The following is a 10,954-nucleotide window of genomic DNA, read 5'->3' on the forward strand; positions in this document are numbered from 1 at the left end:
TTAGGCATCTGGTCTCCAGTCTCCTCAAGACTGGTTCCCACAACAGTTTCTTACCACAGCATTTTCCCCACCTGGCTTCCACGGCATCCCCAGCATAGCCTTCTGTGGAGGCTTGGCATTTGTCTGGTTGGTGCAGATAAGGGGGAAGATGTAATGAGACCCGAGCCCTGGCACATTCCACTCTCATCTACAACCAGGGAACACGACTTTTCTCTAGGGCTCTGGTTGCCAGGAACCCCCCATATGAGCCTGAGAAAGTGGTGCCCGCTTGTGGACACTTCTAGTAACAACAGCTTAAAAATCTGCTTTAGAGCACTTCAAATTCACCAAGTCTGCGGGGCTGGGGACACTTCTTAAGCAATGTGCTGGGGTCGGTAATTGGAGAGCATATCAAAACACAGGGAAGTTTCAAGAAGACAATTTCAAGAGGTTACTTTAAGGCACATGAATGTGGTTTTTCTTCTTTTCTTTTTTATCGAAAGGACAGGAAACAGGCTTCAAATCACTAATGAATAGAGAACTGCAATCAAAACTATGAGGTACCATCTCCCACCACTCAGAACGGTCATTAACAAAAAGACTACTGACAATAAATGCTGCAGAGGGCCTCGAGAAACCAGAAGGGTCACACACTTGCTTTGGGAAGTGTCAACTGGAAACAGCCAGGACACAAAACAGCAGGGAGCATCCTTCAAAAAGTAAACAGGAGCTACCACAGTATCTGGCCTTTGCAATGCTGGGACTCTGCAGGTGGAAAATGTATCATCCGAAAAGACACCTACACACCTGTATTCACTGCAATGCTATTTATCACGTGCCAAGACTGCACGCATACACAGAGCCCATTTTCAGAGATGGATGGATGAACACGTGGCACATGACACACATACAGACATCTGTATACACACATTCACTGGCATAGGACAGCACGATCAAAAAGTAGGCAAAATGCCTTTTCCAGCAACATGAACAGAGACGCTAACGACAGGCGAAGCAACTCGGAGAAGAAACAACTGCCTCAGTAAACGCCACTGGTACAGTTTAGAGGGTACAGTCTAAAAACAGATACCAACACAGTTTGCAACCGAGCTTTGTAATTAGAAGCTTGGGATTAATACAGGGACACTCATATATATACCAATAAGTAATGTACAAGGACTTCAAGTATAGCAGAGAGAATTCTACTCAGCTGCCTCTACCTACCTATAGGGAAAAACAATTCCAAGAAGAAGACATACATGTATAAGGGAAGGTGTCTATATATCCTAACCAAAGGCAACACTGGAAATGATTTGTATCCACCATGCTAGAAGACAACTTTCAAAGAAACCAAATACGAACATTATTCCCTTCAGTCCAGGGGCCCCTGGGCACTCTCTTAGCCCAGGAGCCTGAGCACCCTTGGGACACAAGGCCGGACTGAGCTGGAGTTGAGGCAGCTGGGAAGGGCGTACCAAAAGGAGCCCTCCTCAGACCTGCAGTGCCTGGTCCCCGGAGGACAGGACTCCACGCTCAAGATCCAGGCAGCCCGTCCCACAGCTCAGCCAAGCCTCATATGCCCAGAAAATGGTGGACCCTCAAGGTAGAGAGAGCTCTGAACAGGCACCTGGCCCTGTCTCCCAGATGTGGGATCCCACCACAGCCTCTTCCCTCCGCATCTCCCCACCTGACTACCACTCATCGCAGGCTCTGCTTCTGTGTAGGCTTGGGATTTCTCTGGGGTGTGCAGAAAAGGGGGAAGACATAAAGAGATTCAAGCCCTGGCAAGTTCCACTCTCATTTAAAACCAGGGAATACGACTTTTCTCTAGGACCCTGGGTTCCCAGGAAAACCTCAAATGGGCCTGAGAAAGTGCTGCCACCTTGTGGACACTTCTCATAACAACAGCTTAAAATTCATGCTTTCGAGCACTTCAAATATGCACTCATCTCACACCCTACTAAGTAATGCTCAAAATTCTCCAAGCCAGGCTTCAAAAGTATGTGAACCAAGAAATTCCAGATGTTCAGGCTGGATTTAGAAAAGGCAGAGGAACCAGAGATCAAATTGCCAACATCCGTTGGATCATAGAAAAAGCAAGAGAATTAAAGAAAAACATTTACTTCTGCATCATTGATTACGCCAATGCCTTTGGGTGGATCACAACAAACTGTGGACAATTCTTAAAGAAATGGGAATACCAGACCACCTTACCTGCTTCCTGAGAAATCTGTATGCAGGTCAAAAAGGAACAGTTAGAACCAGACATGGAACAATGGACTGGTTCCAAATTGGGAAAGGAGTACGTCAAGTCTATATATTGCCACCCTGCTTGTTTAACTTCTATGCAGAGTACATCATGTGAAATGCTGGGCTGGATGAAGTACAAGATAGAATCAAGATTGCCGGGATTTCTCCCGGCAATATCAATAACCTCAGATATGCGGATGATACCACCCTTAAGGCAGAAAGTGAAGAAGAACTAAAGAGCCTCTTGATGAAAGTGAAAGAGGAGAGTGAAAAAGCTGGCTTAAAACTCAACATTCAGAACATGAAGACCACGGCATCCGGTCCAATCACTTCACAGCAAATAGATTGGGAAACAATGGAAACCGTGACAGACTTTATTTTCTTGGGCTCTAAAGTCACTGCAGATGGTGACTGCAGCCATGAAATTAAAAGACGCTTGCTCCTTGGAAGAAAAGCTATGTCCAACCTAGACAGCATATTAAAAAGCAGAGACATTACTTTACCAACAAAGGTACATGTAGTCAAAGCTTTGGTTTTTCCAGTGGTCATGTATGGATGTGAAAGTTGGACCATGAAGAAGGCTGAGCGTCGAAGAAGTGATACTTTTGAACTGTGGTGTTGGAGAAGACTCTTGAGAGTCCCTTGGACTGCAAGGAGATCAAACCAGTCCATCCTAAAGGAAATCTGTCCTAAATATTCACTGGAAGGACTGATGTTGAAGCTGAAGCTCCAATACTTTGGCCACCTGATGCAAGGAACTGACTCATTAGAAATAAGACCCTGATGCTGGGAAAGATTGAAGGCAGGAGGAGAAGGGGATGGCAGAGGATGAGATGGTTGGATAGCATCAGTGACTCGATGGACATGAACTTGAGCAGGCTCTGGGAGTTGGTGATGGACAGGGAAGCCTCCTGTGCTGCAGTCCATGGGGTTGTAAAGAGTTGGACACGACTGAGTGAACTACACTGCGGGGATGTAGGGACACCTCTCCTGAAGCAGTGTGCTGGGTGGGTAATCAGAGAGCATATCAAAATAAAGGGAACCTTCAAGAAGACAATCTCAAGAGGTCACTTTAAGGCATATTAATGTTTCTTTTTTTCTTTTGCTTGGAAAGCACAGGATACAGGCTCAAGATTGCTAATTAACAGAGAACCACACATCAAAACTATTAATCAGGTACCACCTCCTACCACTCAGAATGCTCATTCACTAAAGACTACAGACACAGCTGGAGAGGACCTGGAGAAACGGCAATCCTCAACGTTTGCTTTGGGAACTGTCAACTGGAGAAAGCCAGGACCCAGAACAGGAGGGAGCTTCTGCCAAACACTTAACAGGACCTATCACATTATGTATTCTTCTCAATGCTGGGACTGCACAGGCGGAGAACGTGTCACCCACAAAGACACCTACACTCCAGAGTTCACCGCACCAATATTTATCTCAGGCCAGGACTGCATGCACACACAGTGTCCATTTTCAGAGACAGATGGATGAACACGTGGCACACGCACAGACACACACATCCTTATTCATATATTCTCTGGCATATGACACAGCAATCAAAACACGCAAAATGCCTTTCCAGCAACATGAACAGACACTGATGATCTTAAGGGAAGCTAGTCAGAGTAAGAACAACTGCCTAACAAAACTCCATTGAGTGCAATCTAAAAGTTCATACCTATGACCACATTTATCACCTGAGTTTTATAAATTAGAAGCTTGATATTAACGGAGTCACAGTCATATACGTACAATAAAAATGTGCAAGGACCTAGCATACAGCAGAGGGAATTCTACTCAGCAGCCTCTACCTACAGGGCAGAACAGTTCCAAGAGGAAGACACTTATGCGTAAGTCAATCAGGTGGCTGGACACCCAAAACAAACACAACACCGGAAATGAGTTCTATCCACCACGCAAGAAACATCACCTTTCAGAAGAACCTAAACGTGAACGGTCTTCCACTCAGTCCTGGGGTCCCTGGGCACCCTCACAGCCCAGGAGCCTGAGTAGCCGTGGGACCAAGGCCGGACTGGGCGGGGGCTGAGGCAGCTGGGGAGGATGTGCCCAAAAGAAGTCCTCCTCGGACCTGGACACCCAGGTCCATGGGCACGGGACGCCACGCTCCAGATCAGGTGGGCCGTCCCACAGCTCAACCAAGTCTAGAACACCCAAAAGGGTAGACCCTCTTGGCAGAGAGAGCTCCGAATAGGCACCTCGTCTCCAGTCTCCTCAAGGTGGATATCCATCACAGCCTCTTACACCATGGATCTCCCACCTGACTACCACAGCATGCCCAGCATCGCGTTCTGTGCAGGCTTGGAATTTGTCTGGGGTGGTGCAGATAAGGGAGAAGACGTAAAGAGACCCAGGCCCTGGCACATTCCACTCATCTACAACCCAGGAACATGACTTTTCTCTAGGGCTCTGGTTGCCAGGAAAACATCAAATGGCCCTGACAAAGTGCTGCCGCCTTGTGGACACTTCTAGTAACAACAGCTTAAAAATAAATGCTTCAGAGCACTTCAAATTCACAAATTTTGAAGTGTGGGGCTGTAGGGACACCTCTCCTGAAACAATGCTTTGGGGTGGATAATCGGAGAGCATATCGAAACAAAGGGAACCTTCAAGAAGACAATCTCAAGAGCTCACTTTAAGGCACAATAGTGTTTTTGTTTGCTTGCTTGTCTGGGGAGAACAAGAAACAGGCTCCAGATCGTTAACTAGTAGAAAATTGCACATCGAAATCATAATGAGTACCACCTCCCACCACTCACAACCGTCATTCACAAAAACACTACAGATAATAAGTGTTGAGGAGGGGCTGGAGAAACCAGAGCCCTCCCACATCTGCTTCGGGAAATATCAACTGGGGCCAGCGAGGACAATGAACAGGAGGGAGCGTCCTTCAGACAGTAAACAGGAGCTACAACAGTATCTATCTTTCTCAGCGCTGGGACTCTGCAGGTGGAGAACAGATCATCCGATAAGGTACCTACTCCCCAGCATCCACCACACCAATATTTATCAGCCTAAGACTGCATGCACACAGAGAGCTCATTTTCAGAGATGGATGGATAAACACATGATACACACATATATATACACACACACATATTCATATACACATATTCACTGGCATATGACACAGCAATCAAAAAGTATGCAAAATACCTTCTCTAGCAAGATGAACAGACATTTTGATGATCCTAATGGTAGCTAGTCAGACAAGGAACAGTTGCCTAAGAAAACTCCATTGGGTACAATGAGAAAGTTGATACCAATGATCACATTTATTAACCAAGTTTTATAAATTACAAGCTTGGGACTGACAGAGGGACAGTCATATACATCCAATAAAAAATGCACAAGGACCTAGCATATTGTACATGGGTTTCTACTCTGCAGCTTCTAACTCTCTACCCAGAAAAACAGTTCCAAGAGCAAGACATTTATGCATAAGTGAACCCAGCGGCTGTACGCCCAAAGGAAACAGGACACTGCAAATGAACTGCATCCACATGCAAGAAACAGGAACTTTCAAAAGAAACCAAATATGACGGTGTTCCACCCAGTCAAGGGGCCCCTCGGCTCTAACAGTCCAGGAGCCTGAGTGCCCCGGGACCCAAGGCCGGATTGGGCAGGAGCTGAGGCAGCTGGGGATGGTGTACCAGAAGGAAGCCCTCCTCAAACCTGGAGTGCCTGGACCATGGCGAAGGGATTTCACGCTAGAGATCCAGGCAGGCTGTCCCACAGCTCAGCCAAGCCTAGTACACCCCACAAACGGTGGACCCTCTAGGCAGAGAGTGCTCCAAATAGGCTGCTGGTTCCAGTCTCCCTGAGATGGGCTCCCAGCACAGCCTCTTACCTCGGCATGTCCCCAAGTGGCTACCACAGCATCCCCGAATCGCCTTCTTCATAGGCTTGGGATTTGTCTGGGTGGTACAGATAGAGGGGAAGATGTACGGAGACCCAGGCCCTGGCACATTCCATTCATCTACAACCCAGAAACACAACTTGTCTCTAGGGCTCTGGCTGCCAGTTAAAGTTGCTCAGTCGTGTCTCTTTGGGACCCCATGGGCTATACAGTCCATGGAATTCTTCAGGCCAGAATACTGGAGTGGGTAGCCTTTCCCTTCTCCAGGGGATCTTCCCAACCCAGGGATCAGACCCAGGTCTCCCACATTGCAGGCAGATTCTTTACCAGCTGAGCCATAAGGAAAGTGTCCACAAGACGGCAGGCCTTCTAATGGGCCTGAGAAAGTGCTGCCGCCTTGTGGGCACTTCTGGTAACAACAGCTTAAAAATCAGTGTTTTAGAGCACTTCAAACTCACAAAGCTTGTGGGGCTGTAGAGACCCCTCTCCTCAAGCAATGTGCTGGGATGGGTAATCGGAGAGCATATCAAAACAAAGGGAACCTTCAAGAAGACAATCTCAAGAGGTCACCTTAAAGCACAGGAAACAGGCTCCAGATCACTCATTAATGGAGAACTGCACATCAAAACTCGGAGAAGGCGATGGCACCCCACTCCAGTACTCTTGCCTGGAAAATCCCGGGTACTGAGGAGCCCGGTAGGCTGCAGTCCATGGGGTCGCTGAGAGTCTGACACGACTGAGCGACTTCACTTTCATGCATTGGAGAAGGAAATGGCAACCCACTCCAGTGTTCTTGCCTGGAGAATCCCAGGGACGGGGGAGCCTGGTGGGCTGCTGTCTATGGGGTCACACAGAGTCGGACACGACTGAAGTGACTTAGCAGCAGCAGCAGCACATCAAAACTACAATGAGGTACCACCTCCCACCACTCACAACAGTCATTCACAAAAACACCACCAACAATAAATGCTGCAGAGGGCCTGGAGAAACCAGAACCCTTTCATATTTTCTTTGGGTAACAACAACTGCGAACAGCCAGGACACAGAACAGGAGGAAGGTCCCTCCAAAAACTAAATGGGAGCTACCACAATCTCTGGCCTTCTCAATGCTAGGCCTCTGCATGTGGATAACAGACCATCTGATAAGACACCTATGCTCCAGTGCTCACTGCACCGATATTTATCACACCCCAAGACCGCATCATTTTGCCAACAAAGGTCCATCTAGTCAAAGCTATGGTTTTTCCAGTAGTCAGGTATAGATGTGAGAGTTGGACTATAAAGAAAGCTGAGTGCCGAAGAATTGATGCTTTTGAACTGTGGTATTGCAGAAGACTCTTGAGAGTCCCTTGGACTGCAAGGAGATCCAACCGGTCCATCCTAAAGGAAATCAGTCCTGAATACTTATTGGAAGGACTGATGCTAAAGCTGAAACTCCAATACTTTGGCCATCTCATGCGAAGAACTGACTCATTTGGAAAGACCCTGATGCTGGGAATGACTGAAGGTGGGAGGAGAAGGGGACAACAGAGGATGAGATGGTTGGATGGCATCACCAACTCAATGGACGTGAGTTTGAGCAAGCTCCAGGAGTTGGTGATGGACAGGGAAGCCTGGTGTGCTGCAGTCCATGGGGTCGCAAAGAGTCGGACACGAGCAAGCAACTGAACTGAACTGAAGACTGCATGCACACACAGTATCCACTTTCAGAGATGGATAAACACGTGGTACACACACACACACACACACACACACACACTCATATGCATATATTCACTGGCAAATGATGCAGCAATCAAAAAGTATGAAAAAGTCTTTTCCAGCAACATGAACAGACATGCTGATGATGATCCTAAGGGAGGTCAGTCAGAGAAGGACAGCTGTTTAACTCCATTGGGTACAATCTAAAAACTGATACCAATGAACATACTTATAAATTCAGTTTTGTAAATTAGGAAGTAGGGATTATCATATGGACAGTCATATACATACAATAAATAATCCAATAAATAATCCACAGGGATCTAGCCTTTAGCACCGGGAATTCTAAGCAGCCTGTAATTACAAACAGGTGTAACTGAATCAGGTGACTACACCTAAAACACACACGGCACTGGAAATGAACTGTATCACCATGCAAGAAAAATTAACTTTCAAAACAAACCAAACTGAACGGTCTTCCGCTCAGGCCTGGGGACCCTGGGCTGCTTTCAAACCACAGAAGCCTGAGCAGACTTGGGACCCAAGGCCAGACTGAGCTGGAGCTGAGGGAGCTGGGGATGATGTGCCAAAAAGATGCCCTCCTTGGACCTGGAGAGCCTGGTCCGTGGGGGATTGGACCCCACACTCCAGATCCAGGCAGACTGCTCCACAGCTCAACCACAGTGTGCATGATGTGTTCAAAAACCAGTGGACCCTCTAGGCTGAGAGAGCTCTGAATAGGCACGTGCTGTCCAGTCTCCCCGAGGTGGGTCCCCACCTCAGCCTCCTACTTCAGCATCTCCCCACCTGACTACCAGGGCCTCCCCAGCACTGCCTTCTGTGCAGGCTTGGGCTTTGTCTGAGGCTGATTCGGAGAAAGATGTAAGGAGGCCTGAGCCCTGGCACATTCCACTCTCATCTACAACCCAGGAACATGACTTTTCTCTAGGGCTCCGGTTGCCAAGAAATTCGAAAGTGGCCTGAGAAAGTTACGCTGCCTTGTCGATTCTTCCCATAAGAACAACTTAAAAATGAATGTTTAGTAGCACTTCAAATTGCAAGGCCTTTGGTGGGTAAGGGTTTTCCTGGTGGCTCGGTGGATAAAGAATTCGCCTGCAGTTCCCGAGACGCATGAGATATGGCTCCATTCCTAGGTCAGGATGATCCCCTGGAGGAGAGGAGGCGATCCATTTTTGTCTGTAGAACCCCATGGACAGAGGAGTCTGCAGGGCTACAGTGCGCTGGGTCACAGAGAGTTCACCATGACTGAAGTGACTGAGCACATGGGGTGTGATGGACATCCTTCCTTAAGCATGTCCTTAGGTAGATAACTCAACACCAGCGCAAAACATGGTGAACCTTTAAGAGTTCAATTTACTGCAGATTGTTTTTTGTTATTGTTGCTTTCCTTTTATTTGGAAGGCATATGAAAAGAGGCTCCAAGTCAGTTACCTTTGGAGAACTGCAAATTAAAACTGTAACGAAGTATCACCTCCCACCACTCAGATTGGCCATCGTCAAAAAGACTACCAATGTTAAATGTCAGAGATGGCCTGGAGAAAAGATAACCCTCTTATGCCATTTCAAAGAATGTCAATTGGTAACAGCCATGATGGATAACAGGCTTCCCTCGTGGCTCAGCTGGTAAAGAATCTGTCTGCAATGCAAGAGACCTGGGTTCAATCCCTGGGTTGGGAAGATCCCCTGGAGAAGGGAAGACTACCCACCCCAGTATTCTGGCCTGGAGAATCCCATAGTCCATAGGTTGCAGAGTCGGACATCACCGAGCAACTTCCACTTACTTATGATGGTATAAGGCTTCCTTAAAGAACTAAAATGGAGAAGGCAATGGCACCCCACTCCGGTACTCTTGCCTGCAAAATCCCATGGACGGAGGAGCCTGGAAGGCTGCAGTCCATGGGGTCGCTAAGAGTCGGACACGGCTGAGCGACTTCAATTTCACACACTGGAGAAGGGACTGGCAACCCACTCCAGTGTTCTTGCCTGGAGAATCCCAGGGACAGGGGAGCCTGGTGGGCTGCCGTCTATGGGGTCACAGAGTCAGACACGACTGAAGCGACTTGGCAGCAGCAAAGAACTAAAAATGGAGCTACAACATAATCCAGTCATCTCACTCCTGGGCCTCTCAGTGGAGAGAGAACATAATTCGAAAAGACACAGGCACCACAGTATTCACTGTAGCAGTATTTACACAGCCGAGACCTAGAAGCAACCAGCGCCCACCTTCAGACGGTGGTGTATATACAGTGGAGGATGACTAAGCCTGTAAAGGAACATAATAATGCCGCTGCAGCTCCATGAATGCGACTGGACATTACCATACTATGTGAAGTAATTCCCAATGGGAAAGACAAATAAAGGATTATATTATTCACACGTGGAATCCACAATACGGCACAAGTGAACCCATCAACAGAACAGAAACAGACTCACAGACAGAGAGACTAGGCTTCTGGTTGCCACGGTTGAGAGACGGGAGATGGTAGTGAGGACTTGTGGTTAGGAGACGCAAAGTATTACGTTCAGAATGAATAAACGCCAAGATCCGATTGTACAGCACGGGGAACTATATTCAGTCTGCTGGGATAAACCATAACAGAAAAGATTACCTAAAAGGAATGTGTATGTGTAAAACTGAGTCACTGCTACACAGGGAGACTGGCACAACATTGTAAATGTACTATACTTCAATTTAGAAAAGGAAAAAGGTGCAACTTAAAAAACTACTGAACAAAAAAAAAGGTGGGGAGGGGAACCTGTTTTTGAAGATGATTAGGAGTTGACACTTGACATCGGTCCTTGATTTCAGGATGAAAAGACAGGAGGCTGTTGTAATCCTGCATGTTCGTAATGCTCCAAAAACTCAGAGTTGTTAATGACAACCCTCTTACCTTCAAAGCAGCTGCGGGGGATGCAGTCACACTCCCGTGTGGACGCATGAAGCGCTCCGGTGATCGCCGGTCTGGGCTTTGAAGGCAGAGTCGCAGGCGTGCACTGCTCTTCCACTTGCGAAGACCCACAAACAGTATGAGCGACGCGTGACACGCTGTTGGTGGGGGTGTAAACGGATGCAGCACCATGGGGAACAACACGGACAGGCCTTCAAAAACTGGGGATAAA

The 10,954-nt window shown here is 47.5% G+C and overlaps 1 long non-coding RNA gene across 1 annotated transcript in view; it reads right to left on the reverse strand.

Moving 5' to 3' along the window:
* Positions 1–10,954, reverse strand: part of LOC147348301 (uncharacterized) — a 19,872-nt gene extending 8,918 nt beyond the window's left edge. Inside the window, exon 1 of the long non-coding RNA XR_015151427.1 lies at positions 10,726–10,954. This is a non-coding gene — a long non-coding RNA (uncharacterized LOC147348301). The remainder of the gene's footprint in view (positions 1–10,725) is intronic.

Source organism: Bos grunniens, chromosome 22, assembly GCF_055505025.1.
Source record: "Bos grunniens cultivar Pamir isolate PY7600 chromosome 22, Bosgru_T2T1.0, whole genome shotgun sequence".
In the NCBI taxonomy this organism is placed as follows: Eukaryota; Metazoa; Chordata; class Mammalia; order Artiodactyla; family Bovidae; genus Bos; species Bos grunniens.